Source organism: Dermacentor albipictus, chromosome 4 (genome assembly GCF_038994185.2).
Source record: "Dermacentor albipictus isolate Rhodes 1998 colony chromosome 4, USDA_Dalb.pri_finalv2, whole genome shotgun sequence".
Taxonomy (NCBI): Eukaryota; Metazoa; Arthropoda; class Arachnida; order Ixodida; family Ixodidae; genus Dermacentor; species Dermacentor albipictus.
Genome location: NC_091824.1, coordinates 173,595,134 through 173,611,836, shown reverse-complemented (window position 1 = coordinate 173,611,836; position 16,703 = coordinate 173,595,134). Strand labels below are relative to the sequence as shown.

The 16,703-nt window shown below is 45.6% G+C and overlaps 1 protein-coding gene across 8 annotated transcripts in view; it reads right to left on the bottom strand.

The window, feature by feature from the left end:
* LOC135913610 (BTB/POZ domain-containing protein 6-like) overlaps nucleotides 1–16,703 on the bottom strand; it is a 202,301-nt gene that overhangs the window by 118,590 nt on the left and 67,008 nt on the right. The window lies entirely within an intron of this gene.

Sequence of the window (16,703 nt, the reverse complement as noted above, 5' to 3'; positions counted from 1 at the left end):
CCAGCACGGAATATCTCCGTACGAGCGCCACCGCAATGCACATGCTGTTGATGAGGCCGCGTTCAGGTCATAGTTTATGCTTGTGAAATGAAAGAGGGAAGCCACGACTCATCGACCGAACGCGAGGACAGGGTAAATGCACAACACGAAAAGATGGCTTTACGTATTGGTGTATTGAAACTTTTGGTATATATTGAAACTTTTAATTATATTTCACGATCCTGTAGGCAGAAAGATTGTCGTACCACCACGCAAGCCAACCGATATGCGAAGTGGGTGAGCACTGTTAGCAACGAGTACCTGAGTTTGTGACAAAAAACATTCTGGAGGTTGACGTGTCAAAACCATGATTTGATTATGTAGCACACCATAGTGGGAGACTCCAGAATAATTTTGATGCCTGGGCTTCTTTAACGTTAACCCAATTCACGGTGCACGGGCGTTTTTGTATTTCTTCCGGATCGAAATGCGGCGGACACGATTTGATGCCGAGACCTCAGGCTGAGCAGCCCAACACCGTAGCCACTAGGCCACCACGAATTTGTAGGAACTGCAACCAAGAAAAGCAGAGAACACAGGCGAAGGCGGCTGGCCAAGAACTCTTACGAAAGACTGGATTCGTGAATTTCACTCATTTACCCTGATCCATAACAGTAACATATATTGAAGGCACGGCCGCAGCTAAGGTCCGACACAGCTGCAGTTACCTGCGCGCCGTTGTCGCAGGTCGTGGCAGGTTGCGACTCGCAGCAATCCATGTGACCCAGGTTGTGCGATGGTGGTCGCATGAATGAGCACGCGCGGCCCGGCCACGCGATAATGCGCGACGACCGGCCAGCCCTCATCGCATCGCCGACTGCTCGCGTAAAAGTTTCGGTGCGCGACCACTCGAGCTGGCGGGCGGCGGCAGCTCTCCGCACGGAGGGCGAGGGCGCCGGGATCCGGCCCGCAGCTCGCTTCCACATCGACGCGGAGCAATCCTCGCGGCTTCGGGTTGGGCGGCCGGTCGCTGTGGGAACGAAGGACAGACCTGCGCACTTTCTCACTAAAACAGTCATCGTCCTGGAAGCTATACAGAGTCGGTTTATTCGAGAGCAGATTTCAGCGAGCTTTTTCTTTATTGTTTTTCTTGTTTCTTTTCGCAACGGCCATTTGCCTCTGCCCGGCGTCTTCGTCATCGACGTTCCACATTATTCCAACTGGCTGCGGCTGTTTTACTTTGTCATATATGAAAATACAGTTCCGCTCAGTTCATTTTCCACAGGAACACCTTCCTTGTACAAACGGATTTGCGAATTTAGGCCCCGGGAACACCATCTTTGGATAGTGCAAGGACTGTGTGGTTTTAGCAGCAGCCTGATATTGCATAAAGTGAACTGACATTATTATCAAACCCGGCGTATATTGAAAATAATAAGATAATAATAATAAGCGTGGCTTGTTGCCTCCCCCATTTGATCGCATGAGCTATTGCTCTAGTGGTTTCCTAATTGCGTGACATCATGTCTCAGAGCGCGAAGGTGCTGTGTGTACGTGACGTTGACCAATGAGCTGAATTACGAGATCGTCCGCACGTAAGAATGAACGTGGCTCGACGGCGCCCACGAGCCGACCAATAACAATAGTCTACGATACTACAGCCAAGGTGCCGGCAAATCGCGAATCACGTATACTTAGCCGGATGCACAAAGCTGTTTGCACGTGAAATCCACTGGTGATTGGTCAGCAGACAAAAGTCAGCCATTCGTGATAACCAGCGTTGCCGTGTAAAGAAGGAACTAGCGATCACCATCTTATCCTGCGACCGTATCTGTGAACTTGAACCCTTATTACATGATACAACCGCCTCAGCTGCCCCTAAACTGTGTGCTTTTAGTGAGGGTGCAGCGTGCGAAAGGATCGCTCCACGCCATTAAGCCGCGTCAGCCGGAAACGTGCTCGGCTAAATTTTGGAATGTAGAAACTCGAGCCACCAACGCCACGATTGGTTCCCGAGACCCATTCTTGAGTCGGAAAGCGAGCACTCGTTCTTTATTCAAGAGCTTCAACTCGGGAAATTTGTGGGTGACTCTTCTTTATCGTATCACGTACCAGTGCGCCGTGAGCTCCTCGATAGTGTTGGGAGTACAGCTGGGATGAAGTCGGACGACGCCTAGCGGCATTGCACGCCGCCACGTGAGCCGTCTTGCGTATACAACCACGAGCTGTTTGCGCCGAGCTTGAGAGTCTGAAGCACGCGTTGCTCTTTCAGACGACACCGAGGCTTGTTTATACACGAGCACGCATATGCCCTTTTCACTATGCGATGCTACAAGCTTTCGATCAGTCACCATGATAACGTTCCCAGCACTGACGTTTCTTAGTAACTGCGCTTTCCGCATTAATGCTGAAATGCACTCGGATCAATTTCACTGCTACAAAATGGGACTCACTTGTTGCACGTACAAAACGCAATTACTCGCCACTGTGGCTTAGCGGCCATGGCGTAATGCTGTGCACTGTGCACGTTAAAGAGCTCCAGGTGGTCAAAGTTAATCAGGAATCCCCCACTACGGTGTGCCTCATTAACATATCTTGGTTTTCACACATAAAATCTCACCATTTAATTTCATTTAAAATGCTGTTTGAAAGACAAAATATACTCATTATTTTAAGAATTTTCTCACCTTCCACGTCATTCACAAGAGCGTCATCGGTCATAAATTAAGCTACGCGCTATACATACGAACCCAGGTCTCGCACATGACGTCCATCACAGGTTACACAGAAGCGAGGAAGACTGGAAATTCGCTGCCTTAATTAAGCTTGGACCGGAAGAGAAGACTCAATCAGGCCAGACTGGTAAATGACGTTTTCAAAACTATTGCTCGGTCATAAAAATAAATTACTAAAAAAAGGAGACGTTTTCTCAAAGGACAACATCGGGTGAAGTTTGTTGCTTAGTGGATGTATTAATTTCTCCACCGATGATGTCGGTGCAACGTCAAGGTTGTCGTATTTCTTGTGCAAGTCCAGGAAAGCTGCCAGGCGCGGCTACCATTCAGTTGCAAACACAATCTCTCTGCCTCTCTTTTTTGATTCAGATGCTGTCAAAATTGCGATGTTCGTGGAATACTGGGGAATGTTAATGGGGCATATCTTCACCGGCTTTTTTTTATGAGTTAAAATGACTAACGTGATATTCTTTCTATTTCTAGTGGGCACGTCAGCGGCTCCCCAACAAGCATGAACCCGGTTCTGTATATTGTGCAGATTGCACTTCTCGGCTCGGCTGGACTGACCGGCGCACCTACAGTAACGGAAAAGGACACCACCCGATCGGCCTGCGCAGATTGTTACCTCGGCGGCATCAGTGACCAGGAGCATCCGCCCCCCAGTTCGACGTCATCGGAGCCGAGGACTATAAGAAGAGGGATGCACGACAGCTTCTTCAGTGGGCACGTCAGCGGCTCCCCAACAAGCATGAACCCGGTTCTGTATTTTGTGCAGGTTAGTAAGAGCTACTTGACTATCAAAACTAGCAACCGTTGTTTCATCCAGCTGACTTGCCCCACTTGTTTAAACGGGTTATGTTCTCTTGTGCAAGACGTTGCATTTTCATTGCTCATGCTTTGCGGTGACATAGAATCGAACCCCGGGCCGAGCACAGAGGAGCTATTGCGCCAAATACTTGATGGTCAAAAAACCATGCAAGCAAGACTTGACACTATCGAATCCAAGGTCGAACATTCCACAGTAACATTTACAGAACTTACGGCCAAGATTTCTAGTCTTGAGACAACCATAAATACCTTGCAAAGTAAATTGATCGACCTCGAGGACAGGAGCAGGCGCAATAATCTTCTCGTGTTCGGTTTACCGGAACGTCCTGATGAAACGTTTCAATCGCTAACAAATTCTGTGGTTTCCGAAATATTTGAAAATATGCTCGGTGTAAAGGTGTCAACAGTCGAAAGAATTCACCGAATCGGACAAAAGAAGCGAAACAAAAATAGGCCAGTTGTGCTCAAACTCATTGACCACCGTGAAAAGATTAAAGTGCTCAGAAACTGGTCTAAGCTAAAAGGAAAAGAAATCTCGATTGCAGAAGACTTTTCTGCAGAAACTAGGCAAATAAGAAGGCATCTATGGGAAAGCACGGCAAATATCAGAAAGGGCGGCGAAAAAGTGAGGCTTGTGCATGACAAAATCGTTATAAACGGAGAAATGTATACCTGGGACTCTACTGAAATGAAAAGAATTCCTGTTTTAGCACCCACCAAAAAACCTAGGAAGAAACAGTGAAGTTCTTCGGGCACTCAAAAAAGCTTCCGATGCCTTAATTTAAACGCACGCAGCATTGTAAATAAGCTTTGCGACTTGCATAGCATTGCAGTGGCGCATGAGCCACATGTAATGATAATAACTGAAACTTGGTTGCACTCTGGCATCCTGGACTTCGAGATAACATCACCGGGGTACAAAATATACAGGAAAGATCGAGATTCCCGCGGAGGCGGAGTCGCCTTGTTGTTTCAAGACTGTTTGCAAGTGCAAAGGTTACCTGATATTGCCGGCACTGAATTCGTCATCGCGAAAGTGTTTTTGGATGATTTCCATCTTATAACTGGTGGTTTTTACCGCCCACCACATTGTGACGCATTCTTTGACGCTCTGAATGAATTTTTGTGTACAACTGGCATACAGGGCAAGAATGTTTTGCTTGCTGGTGATTTCAACGTCCCGTCAGTGGACTGGTCAACTGATTTCCCTGATGCCCTTTGCGCGGCAGCTGAGCCTTTAACTGACATCGTTATTTTTCATGCTTTGACTCAACTGGTAAAACAACCGACTCGCGCGCAAAGCACATTAGATCTCTTTCTTGTGAACGACCAAGTCCTCAATCGTAATCCGAGTGTCGACATATTCCAGGGAATTTCGGATCATAGAATGGTATGCCTTACACTAGAGCTAAATTTCAGGTTCAAACCCTCTAAAAACCAGTACTCGATTCCTGACTTCTTGCGCGCTAGTGATGTCGACATACTTGATGCCTTAGAGAGTAAATTTTCTGAATTTGCATCTCTATCAGAATCTCACCTTGTGTCCGTTGACAATTTATGGTGTTTCTTTAAAAATGTTGTTCACAACTGTATCGACACTTTTGTGCCCGTAAAGCGGAAAGTTGTATGTGAAACGAATCCGTGGATGACAAGAGACCTCGTACGACTTGGGCGAAAACTAAAGCAAGTAAGAAAGCAACATAAAGCACGACCCTCAAAGGCTAACGCCGAAAAGCTAACCAACCTGCGTCTACAGCTAAAAACTGGGATTTCGAAAGCGAAAGGCTATTATCAAAATGTTGTTTTAAAAAATTTTCTTCTGTCATCCCCGGATAAGTTCTGGCGGTACTTATCGCCAAAGAAAACCCACGTGTCTGATATTTGTGTGGATGGTTTCATAGTGAAAGATAAACTGAAAATTGCAAATGCACTTAACAAGTACTTTTACTCTGTGTTTACGAGGGATGATGGAAACACACCGCACATAGCTGCTTTAAATAATATTCCACCCATCGATGATCCCGACGTAAACGAAGCAGGTGTACTGTCCTTGCTTCTTGATCTTGATATAAAGAAGTCGCCAGGCGTCGATGAAATACCTAATGCTTTTTTGGTGCGATATGCCGAATGGTGCGCCAAATATCTTTACGTTATTTATAATAAATCACTTTCATGTGCAGAAATCCCACGTGACTGGAAACATGCAAAAATAATTCCCATCCCTAAATCAGGCGACCGTTCATTGCTCCAATCTTACCGTCCTATCTCTCTACTTTGCACTTCATCAAAAGTGATGGAACACATAATATTTAGGCACATCTCAGTCTTCATAGAAAGTAATGGCCTCTGTGACCCACGACAACACGGCTTCCGTCGTGGGAAATCCACTGTAACACAACTATTAGAAACAGTGCATGAAATCGCGGCAGCACTAGACGGCCAAGGCCAAATTGACATGATATTCTTAGATTTTGAGAAAGCCTTCGACCGTGTGTCCCACCAGAAGTTGTTATCAAAGTTAAAACCTATTCTCAAAAACGAGCCACTACTTCACTGATTGAGGCGTATCTTACGGGCAGGCGACAGACAGTCGTTGTTGATGATGCGAAATCAGACTTATCCGATGTACAATCTGGAATCCCACAGGGATCAGTCTTGGGCCCTCTGTTCTTTCTAGTTTTTATCAATGATATAGTGAATAATATACCAGTTAAAATTCGACTGTTTGCAGATGACTGCGTACTTTATCATGAAATTCACAGCGAGGCAGATCAGACGATCCTAAATTCATCTTTATCAGCAATAGCGACTTGGTGCTTAGAGTGGCAAATGAACATTAATCTAACAAAAACAGTATCAATGATCATTACACGCAAAAAGAAGCCGTTACCCTTTGTGTACAGCATTAATGGCCATAACTTATCCTCTGTTACAGAATATAAATACCTTGGTTTAGTAATTACGTCGGACCTTAGGTGGAATAGTCATGTAGCTCACATTAAAAAGAAAGCCATGAATAAGCTCGGATACCTGAGGAGAACCTTGGCTAAATCTACACGTAATATAAAATTATTAGCATACAAGACTTTCATCAGACCATTGTTAGAGTACGCTACTCCTGTCTGGGATCCTTACACACAAGCAAGCATAAATATGATTGAAATGATACAGCGGAAATCAGTCAGGTTTATTTTTAATTCCTACCGCCGTGATACATCAGCTAGCGCTCTTTTACAGCAGGCGAACCTGGAAACCCTAGAGGCAAGACGGTATCGAGACAGGCTCAAAATGTTATATTTAATTCATCGGGAACATGTAAAATTAGATAAAAAATTGTATATTACCCCTTGTAGCCGGCGCCCAACGCGTTCATCACATTCATTCAGGTTAGACGAGTATTCGCACCATACCACATTATTTAAGCAGTCCTTTTTCCCCCGAACCATCCATGACTGGAACGCCTGGCCTGAAAACGTTCTTCAAAGCTCCACCATATCGTCCTTCATGCACGCACTCATTAATCTATGAACCGAAACGTTTCCCACGATTTCTATCCTAATCCATACACTATAGATTATATCATGTTAAGGGCACCGTCAATTTCTTTTTGTGTGTGTTTGTATAAGCCATTGTGCAAACATGTGCTGTATTGCAGAATTCTTTGATATCTTCCTTCCTTTTTATTGTTGTTTCTTTTGCATTGTACCAAGATGACGCTTTGCTTGTTTCCACCTTTTTTTTCTCTTTTTTTTATTTCTTGTGTTTCACATGTTATTGACTCTTAAAGCCTTTATGTATGTCCCACTCCTGCCTAGGGCCTCTAAAGCAGGCTGGCAGTACGGAATAAATAAATAATAATAATAAAAATTCGATAGTCCGAGGGGACGGCCTGCAAATAGTCCGCCACTTTCTGATGGCGGCGTATGATTACCTGAACGCAGCATCGTGACGACAATGCCACGGCATGCAGCTGAATATTTTAAAAATAGCCATGGCTCTATAATGTTCATGTATATTGAAAATTCGGTGTACAGTCTTATAGAGAACCCGCAGCGGTGACTTGGCGGCTATGGCATTGCACTGCTAAGCACGAGGTCGTGGGATCGAATCCCGGCAGCCGCGGTGGCCGCATTTCGATCGGGGTGAAAGGCAAGAACGCCCGGATACTGTGCATTGAGTGCACGTTAAAGAACCTCAAGTGGTCTAAATAAAACCGGAGTCCCCTACTACGGCGCGCCTCATTATCAGATCGTGGTTGTGGCACGTAAAACTCCACAATTATTTCAACTTTAATGTAAGTATTATAAAGAAATACAACAGTTCTGGCTAGTGCCCTTCCATACACATCTTTTCACATCACTGTTCTCAAAGTATCATTTAATTAACGTCTAGTTCAGGGCTAAACCTGCAAGTATGCAATTCGAGTGCCTTCTACTTCGCATTACTTGCGTACATTTAACTGTGTCGCAACGTGTACCGCATGTGAAGTGCTCGCAGTTTCATATTTGAGAACTGTTCTCTTTAAATAACTATCGGTGAACTTCGCACTAACTTGAGGCAATTCAGAAATCACGCCCCCCTAGCGGTGCATCAAGGAAGTAACAAAGAAGCATACGGATGCGATTTATTCAGTTGTACTCGGCGTCTTTCGTGACTACAGACACGCGCCCCCGGCTTCGTCGGGGTTAAGGACAGGCCCTAGCACTGGCTCTGGTCCAGGGGACAGCCCAGTGTCGACGCCAACACCCTTCACTCCTGCCGGCGGCGCAGCCGCTTTTTCTGCCCCGTGCGGCGGATGCCAAGTTATATACACAGCTGCTGCCCGCGTTGCTCCAGCACCAGAAACAAGGGCGCAATCAAGCAGCGGCGCGGCTAAAACATGTTCCCCGGCCACCCTCTGGGATCGTCCCTTACTTCGACGCTTATAGCAAGGAGCTTTGCGCGTAGAAAGAAAGAAAAACAGCGATGGTGCGCGATTGTCAGATATGGGCCTGGTCTAAAAACGCCTTCTCGCCGAGCTGAGATGAAGGGGCAGAAGTGTGACGTCGTCTTTGCATTCCAAATGCACCGCGCAATCCTGCTCGTCATATACATGGTGAGAAAAACACTAAAGAGAGGGACGACGCAAGAGCAACTAGAGAGCGAGACGTCCGGGCCCGCATTCACAAAAAGAAAAATAATTCCGCAGAACCTATCTCACTGTGAATGTCGAAGTTAATGAGGTTATAATTAAAGCAATGCTGCGACATACGGTAATGCCAACGCGGAGACGCGTCATGCGTGAGGCCGTGTATGCAGCCGCGCAACTTTCTCGCGCTTCCCTGCGCCATCTAGCGCCGCCGCGGCGAAGTGCCCGCGTAGCTCGTGTGTGAATTCGGGCGTGATTCACAGAATATAGTAGGCAGTCTTTGCCTCAATTTCTTATTAGCCAAAATAAGGTACACATAGGTAATTACAAATATACGTACTACTCTACGTACCTTACAATGTTTTTGTCACATACTCCCCATTCCGGTTCAGACATTTCTCCCATCGCAGCACTAAATTTGAGATGCCCCCCCCCCCCCCCGAAGGCTCATTGTCGTGCAAGTCTTCGCGGCCTTTGGCGAACTCACAACATCCCCACCTCACGCTTCTCAAAGCGAGACACCTTTCCACACACGTGGGCTCCATTTCCCTGTGGATTTCGATGGGCATTCGTCTCTTGTTCCATAGAAAACAAATCCTCCTTCATTGCTAGGACATCGTGGACGTGTGAAGCACAACCGCCATCTTCAACTGACAGCAGCGCCGTGCCGCGGAGCTACCGGCCGATAAGGCCGGACCGGTGCAAGAGAGGTCCACCGCTGGTAATGGATACGTTGACTTCGCATTTACGGCCGTAATTTGGCTAAAAGAAAAATAGGGGCCAAGACTTTCTGACTCGCTCTCGTGTCTGTATATATATATATATATATATATATATATATATATATATATATATATATATATATATATATATATATATATATATATATATATATATATACAGTAAAAGCTCGTTAATTCGAACCGCAAGGGGAAGCCGCTTCAGTTCGAATTAACGAAAGTTCGAACTAACGAAAGTGAAGGAGGGCAACAGTACACTGCGATTTGGAAGCAGTAGGGCATGTCAGAAATTTGGCGTGTCAGAAACAGAAAGTGATGGCGTGTACCGCGGGCACACGCCATCTTCAAGTCGAAGCTCTGGGTCCGACTGTGCCACACCATCGATGTCCACCGAAACGAACGTTAGCCGAGGCTTAACACCATCATAATGAATCGCGACGGCCGATACCTCCTAAGCTGAAAACAGAGGTGCACAACCGATGAAGACTGCCGAGACAAAGACGCTGAACATGTGAAGGTGGCGAAGGCCCTGATTCGTTGGTTCTTGATTGCAAGCGCAGCTGCGACGTACTTGATTCGCTGTGTTTTGGAGCTTGCCGTGCCATCTTCGCACAACATTAGCAGCTGTACAAGATTTGCAAAGCCTCCGAGATTCGCAACGGGCAAGAAGTCTCGGAGGTTACGTAGAACGGAGAGGTGGCAGCCGCCGCTGCCCTCTGGCTGACTCCGCGTCGGTTAGATTTTTTTCCGATTTTGCCTTCTCTCGCCCTTCTCTCCGTTTCGGAGGCAATACAGCCTTGTGTGTAGGCATTAGGCGCTTTTCTATGGCCGTGTGCCAGGTGAGCGTAGTTCGAATTATCCGTGAGGGAACCTTCTCGCGTACGAATTAACGGACTTTTTTATACATAGACTTCTGTGGAGCTTGGCCGGACCAAATCGTACAGTTCGAATTATCCATAAATTCGAATTATTGAAGTTCGAATTAACGAGCTTTCACTGTATATATATATATATATATATATATATATATATATATATATGGCAGTGACTACAGTGACGGGGCCCGGCACTTTAAGATCTGTACTACAGTGACGGGGCCCGGTACTTTAACATATGCGTGCACTACAGTGACGGGGCCCGGCACTTTAACATCTGTACTACAGTGACGGGGCCCGGCATTTTAACATGACCGGCACTTTACGTCAACTCTGTAGCGACGTCAGTGGCCGCACAAGCTTCTTTCAAACATTTCAGGCGGTCAGACCGTGCCTGACCGCCTCCTCCCACTCTTCTTCTGTGGTGAGATGACCGTGGTCCCGTAACGAGGGGCACCGCCAGAGCATGTGTTCTAAAGTGCAGAATGGATCTCCGCAATCCGGACACCTGCCCCGCACGGACGCGGCGTTAGGTTGCCCCTGTGATCCACCACGGCCGCAGCGAGCCGGTCGGACGAACCGTATTGGGCGACGTCGACGAACGCGACCGATCGTGGATCGTCGGCGACGGATCCGAGAAGTGCGGCCGCTCGGGCCCGGCGTGTGCCTACATTGCGTTGCGGGTGCACGTTGCGCGGGAACGGCGAGACCGTGACGGCATCCCGCGACCACGCGTCGAGCACGCACCGCCTTTCCCTGACGGGTTAAAGTCCAGCGCCTCCAGGATCCGCCTCCCCGCAGGCGAGGAAGCGAGCCTGGCAACATGGACTAACTTCTGTGACCCAACCTCATCGAAAGTGCTGTGGACCCCCAGCTGCATGAGCTTCTCGGTGCTGGCGCCTATGGGGATGCCAAGCACTTCACAGACCGCGGTATTTTATTCCAGTACTGTCCACAACACCACGTGAATTTCACGATGTCAGCAACTTCCGTGCAGTAATCGAATACATTGATTGCACACATACGGATCGAACGACCGCAATGGGTACTTGTCCACGAATGTACAATCTTTTGCGTATGCACTGTAACACGTATGATGATTATAATAAAGAAAGAAAGTTCACTCTAATGGAAGGCGAACGGTAAAAACACATTTAAAAAGGCACGGCCCATGTTCCTGCTTGTGTAGCACCAGACAATGAAGAAAAAGAAGCAGCGGGTAATTGCTCACTTAGAAGACCGATAAACATGCAGTTCGATGAAATTTGAGAAATAATGATATTGAAGCTTCCAAGACTTTAGAAGAAAAGAAAAAGAAAATTAAGACTGAATCATCGCGACGGAACATAACAAGTCGCTGTAGGCGTCGAAGACCCTAGCTATAACGAAATTATTTTTGAACAGCTCCGACAGTGTCCATGCAACAATGGTAGCTTGCGTACTGTCAAGTGCTCATATGCTGCGGCATAAAGCTCACGGCACGGTGCGAAAACGTGCTCGGAGCGAAAGCGAAGTATTGCGCGAGGACATGCATGCAGACGCGAAGTCGGTCACCGCGAACCCGTGCGATCGCTGCATTGCAGCTTCATTCTGTTATGCTACATTTATTTACACAGACAGCCATCCCACTATAAGAACATATTTCACATAGTTTTCTCAGCGATTGCTTACGTTTCACGCAAACCGGTTCGGTGGAATCGATTGCGGCGACCGCTCGCAGTGTCCCAGCTTACTGTACGTAGTAGGCAAAGAGATAGCGTTTGTAAACCATTCTGTGCTTTCTGTTTGTCCAACATGATTATTTTAAAGGTAGAATACTGCCATTTCGAGAGTACTTGCAAAATTGTTCAGGAGGGCTGCCGCGTAGTATGTTTATTTAACCTTTATTTAACGCCGACGCATGTGAGGCGCTTCCGACAGATGGCGACTCCGTAAGTCGTCCTCGCCCCCAATACCGACATCTTTATAGTGACGGTAGAGTGTACTAGTACACTCTAGTGACGGCCCCGTCGGTGTAGTGTTGTTGTTAAAGCGACGGGCCCCGTCACCGTAGTGTGGATGTTAAAGTACCGGGCCCCGTCACTGTAGCGCAGATGTTAAAGTGCCGGGCCCCGTCACTGTAGTCACTACCTATATATATATATATATATATATATATATATATATATATATATATATATATATATATATATATATATATATATATATATATATATATATATATATATATATATATATATATATATATATATATATATATATCATCATCATCATTTATTTACCCTTAAAGGCCCTTGGATTAGGGCATTACATAAGGGGGGGGGAGCAGTCGTTACATATGCAATGGTCGGTAACAACAAAAAGCAATACAGAGTGCAGGATACATGTTCAACATTAACATCATTTAGTAGCATCAACAACTTGGATACAAACAACTTGGAAACAAAACAAAAAAGCAACTTAGAAAGAACAACTTGGAAACAAAACAAAACACGCATACACATTCAAAAACACGGCAAAATAACTCAGCTCTTGAAATGTGTTGTTAATAAGTGCCTGAATTTATTAGGTTCTATTTCAGTAACTATGGAATCGGGTAAGTCATTCCACAATGTAATGGAGCTAGGTAAAAAAGATTTATTAAATGAGTTTGTGGAGCCATGTATGCGCTGCAAACTTAAGGAGTTGAAAAGACGGCGTGAGGTGCGAAGCGGCGGGTGTAATACAGAATTTCTTAGCTGTGGGAAGGTATAGTATAATTTGTGAAATAGGCAAAGTTGTGAAATTTTACGCCGAAGTGCCAGGGGTTGAAGATCAAGGGATGCCTTGATAAGAGTTATACTGTGTCGTCTGTCATACTGCGATGTGATAAAACGGGCCGCGCGATTTTGGATGGCTTCAAGCTGATCGATTAGATAGTTCTGATGGGGATTCCAGATCGCCGAGGCATATTCGAGTTTCGAACGGATGAATGTTACGTAGGCGAGTTGACGGACAGAACGGGGTGAAAAAGCGAGGGATCGTCTGATAAACCCAAGTAACTTAGAAGCATCTGTACAAAGTTTTGAAATGTGTTCAGACCATGTTAGTTTGTTGTTCACGATGATTCCGAGATACCTGTATATATATATATATATATATATATATATATATATATATATATATATATATATATATATATATATATATATATATATATATATATATATATATATATATATATATATATATATATATATATATATATATATATATATACTTTCTTGCATAGCGTTTCTCACTACATTACCTAGAGGGAAATCTGGCGCTGCTGCGCTGTGGTATGCATGGGAATGCCGGTATATTGTGGATTCGGATTGGCATCGTTCTCGTAGAGACAGGACACCTTGAAGACGCGCTTGGCAAGTACCGTTCCGTCTGTCACAATGATTCATTTTCTACTAGAACAGCACGTGAAAAGCTGTTTTAGCTTTATTACTACGCGAAAACATGTTTTGTTTAACTATGAGAACTTGTTATTGTGTGTACGACTACATATTACGTAAAAAGCATCAGCGGGCGCTAAAGTTGGAGGACAGACGACAAGGTTCGCGCTCGCTTTGAAACAGTTGGTCGTCTGTTCTTGCTTTTCTTCGCTTGGTCATGCATCGTGGGTGAGTAAAGATGTAATATGCGTGAATGGAAACATTTTATGAAGATTTTACTTTGAGAACGCGTTATTTGCGTAGCCATATCCACGTTTTAGACGAAGCCTCTTACAACACCAGCCAACACGAGCCTCGCAGACACATATACCGTCATTCCCATGACGGCACGGTGCCCCCTTAAGAAACTCCCATAGACGGTGGCGCCAGATTACCCTCTAGGTGTTATAGTGAGAAACTCTATGCTTTCTTGGATATTTATGTTTGACTACTAGAGCTAACCTTAGGAGTGTTACCCAGCGCCACCACTCACAAACCTTGGCGGTGGATGTGGCACATCCTTTCTGCCGCAGGCGTCACGAGTACGTGATCTTTTTGAGTGAAGGCGACTGGTCAATAAACCCACATATGCTAACCTGAAGGCATCAGTGTCGCCGGATTCGGGACCCTTGTTATGTAATGAACGAGAAGAAAGGGGGTTAACCGAGGGGCCTGATTGTATTAATCATATCACGAGAAGGCAACAAAGACACCAAGGACAACATAATGGAAATTACTGGTACTTAATAATTGAATTAAAGGAATAAAGGAATGACAAATTAATGGCAAAAAAAACAACTATATATATATATAATATATATTATGCGGGTTTGATTCTGCTCAACACCGGTGAACACCGCCAGTTTAATTTGGTAAATTATGCTTACTACTGCCTAGGGAGGTCTCTCGAACGCGACAATTCCTGCTCGAATTGACAAACGCATACTGCCAAGCTATACGCTTGTCTGAACGCGCCGCGCACGGGGCTAAATGTTTTTTCGATCGCGTCATGTGTGATGGGACAACGGCGCTATCTACGCATGCTATACAAGCATGGTCGAGTAATGGCTTCTTTCCTTTACACAACGATACCAAAGTAACCCGCCGTGGTTGCTCTGTGGCTGTGGTGTCGGGGTGCTGAGCACGAGGTCGCGAGATCAAATCCCGGCCACGGCGGCCGCATTTCAATAGGGGCGAAATGCGAAAACACCCGTGTACTTAGATTTAGGTGCACGTTAAAGAACCCCAGGTGGTCGAAATCTCCGGAGTCCTCCGCTGCGGCCTGCCTCATAATGAGAAAGTGGTTTTGGCACAGAAAACCCCATCATTATTTTTTTAACGATACGAAAGTAAGGTACGTGGGTGGTATGGTTGCGAATATATAAGCAATAATGCTATAACACGTCTTCGTTAAATCGGTTTGCACAAGCGACCCTCTTTGATTGTTTTTAAAGACGTTTAACGTCAAAACGTCTATTTAAAGCAGTTTCTAACTTGCTTTTCAACCAGACGGATTGGCGCCAACAGTAATCAGTAGTTAGGTGTCCCACTAGGTGTTAGCAAATGCGAAGATCGCAGCTGCCGCGATAGGTGCATGTGAACCGGAAATGCGAAGTCCAAATTTGTGGAAATCATAGCTGAGAAATACACGGTGTAGAATATCATCCTGTTAAACGGGCTTCAGACGAGAGCTTTTTAAATCATATATGACCGTGGTTATGCCACTAAGCTCAAGTTTGTGGGCTTCCTCCTGCCGGTGCGATGATGGTTCAAAACTTTTAGGTATTTGTCTCATATGCAGGAGGCGCAAGCACTGGCCACTCACAATAGCATATACGTATATGGTGCGATAAGCAAGATTGCGGCAGCCACGTAACGGTTACTATAAACCTGTACGTGCTAACGCCTGGACGATGATGGAATTTCCGAAGCGGGTGACGCATTCAGAAGAGATTGTGAGAAAATATTATGGTACAAAGTTTAACCAGAAGTGCATCAAACTTGCTATTCCAGAATGATAGGGTGATCAACACGGGCAGACGGAGACCAGACCCACACTGGCCAGCGTACTTAAAAAAAAAAAAACACACAATAGCGCCTTCGGTGTCGGTGTTCAAGTGGAGCATTATAATTGCCGGTCCTCGCAGCGCAGGGAGTGATAGATAGGGAGCACCTATGCACATTCATTCTCACAGGTTCTGCACAGATTCTGTGATAGATAGGGAGCACCTCTGCACATTCATTTGGAGACCGTTCAACAAAAGATAGCTATAGACTCTTCAAGCACAGGTAACAAACATTGTAACAGTCGTGCATAGCAGGCTTTCGTTAATGCTATACTTACAGCTATAGCGCCCAAAATAATAGAGGAGTTCCGGCAGAAGGAGAGATTCTGGCTTTAATGCTAAAGTGGGTATGGTAGTTCGCGTTGTCGGTATATGAGATAGCATGCATACTAGAACACATGCAAGCGCACACACAGGCACACAAGCGGCACGAAAGCATGTGCGTGCACTATACAAACTATTTCCAGAATGCCCCTCTTCAGCATCTAGGCCAGAAGCGCGCTCGCTGGCAGTTTTTTTTTTCTTTTTCGCGCGGCTCGCGCAGCATGAGATGCAATGCAAACGTATCGCATTCGTTCGCGTACATTCCATGAACATCTCGATAGAAATGCCATGATTTCATAGAAACATAAGTGTCATCGGGCCTATGTCCTCAATCAAAGTCGCGCTCTGCTTGGATTTTAGTGAAGTTTCATGTAGCGACTGGTCAATGTAGTCAGCTGTTTGTGCTGACGGGAAATGGCCTTCGCTCAGCTTGTGGGCGGGGCGAGATCTCAGACCACCTCCACCGATATTTGACCTCATAATTCGCCCTCACATACATTTAGCACAGACGAACCGTCACACAAGCCATCCTCCTTCTTTCTGCGCCGAAAATGTAGAATTAGT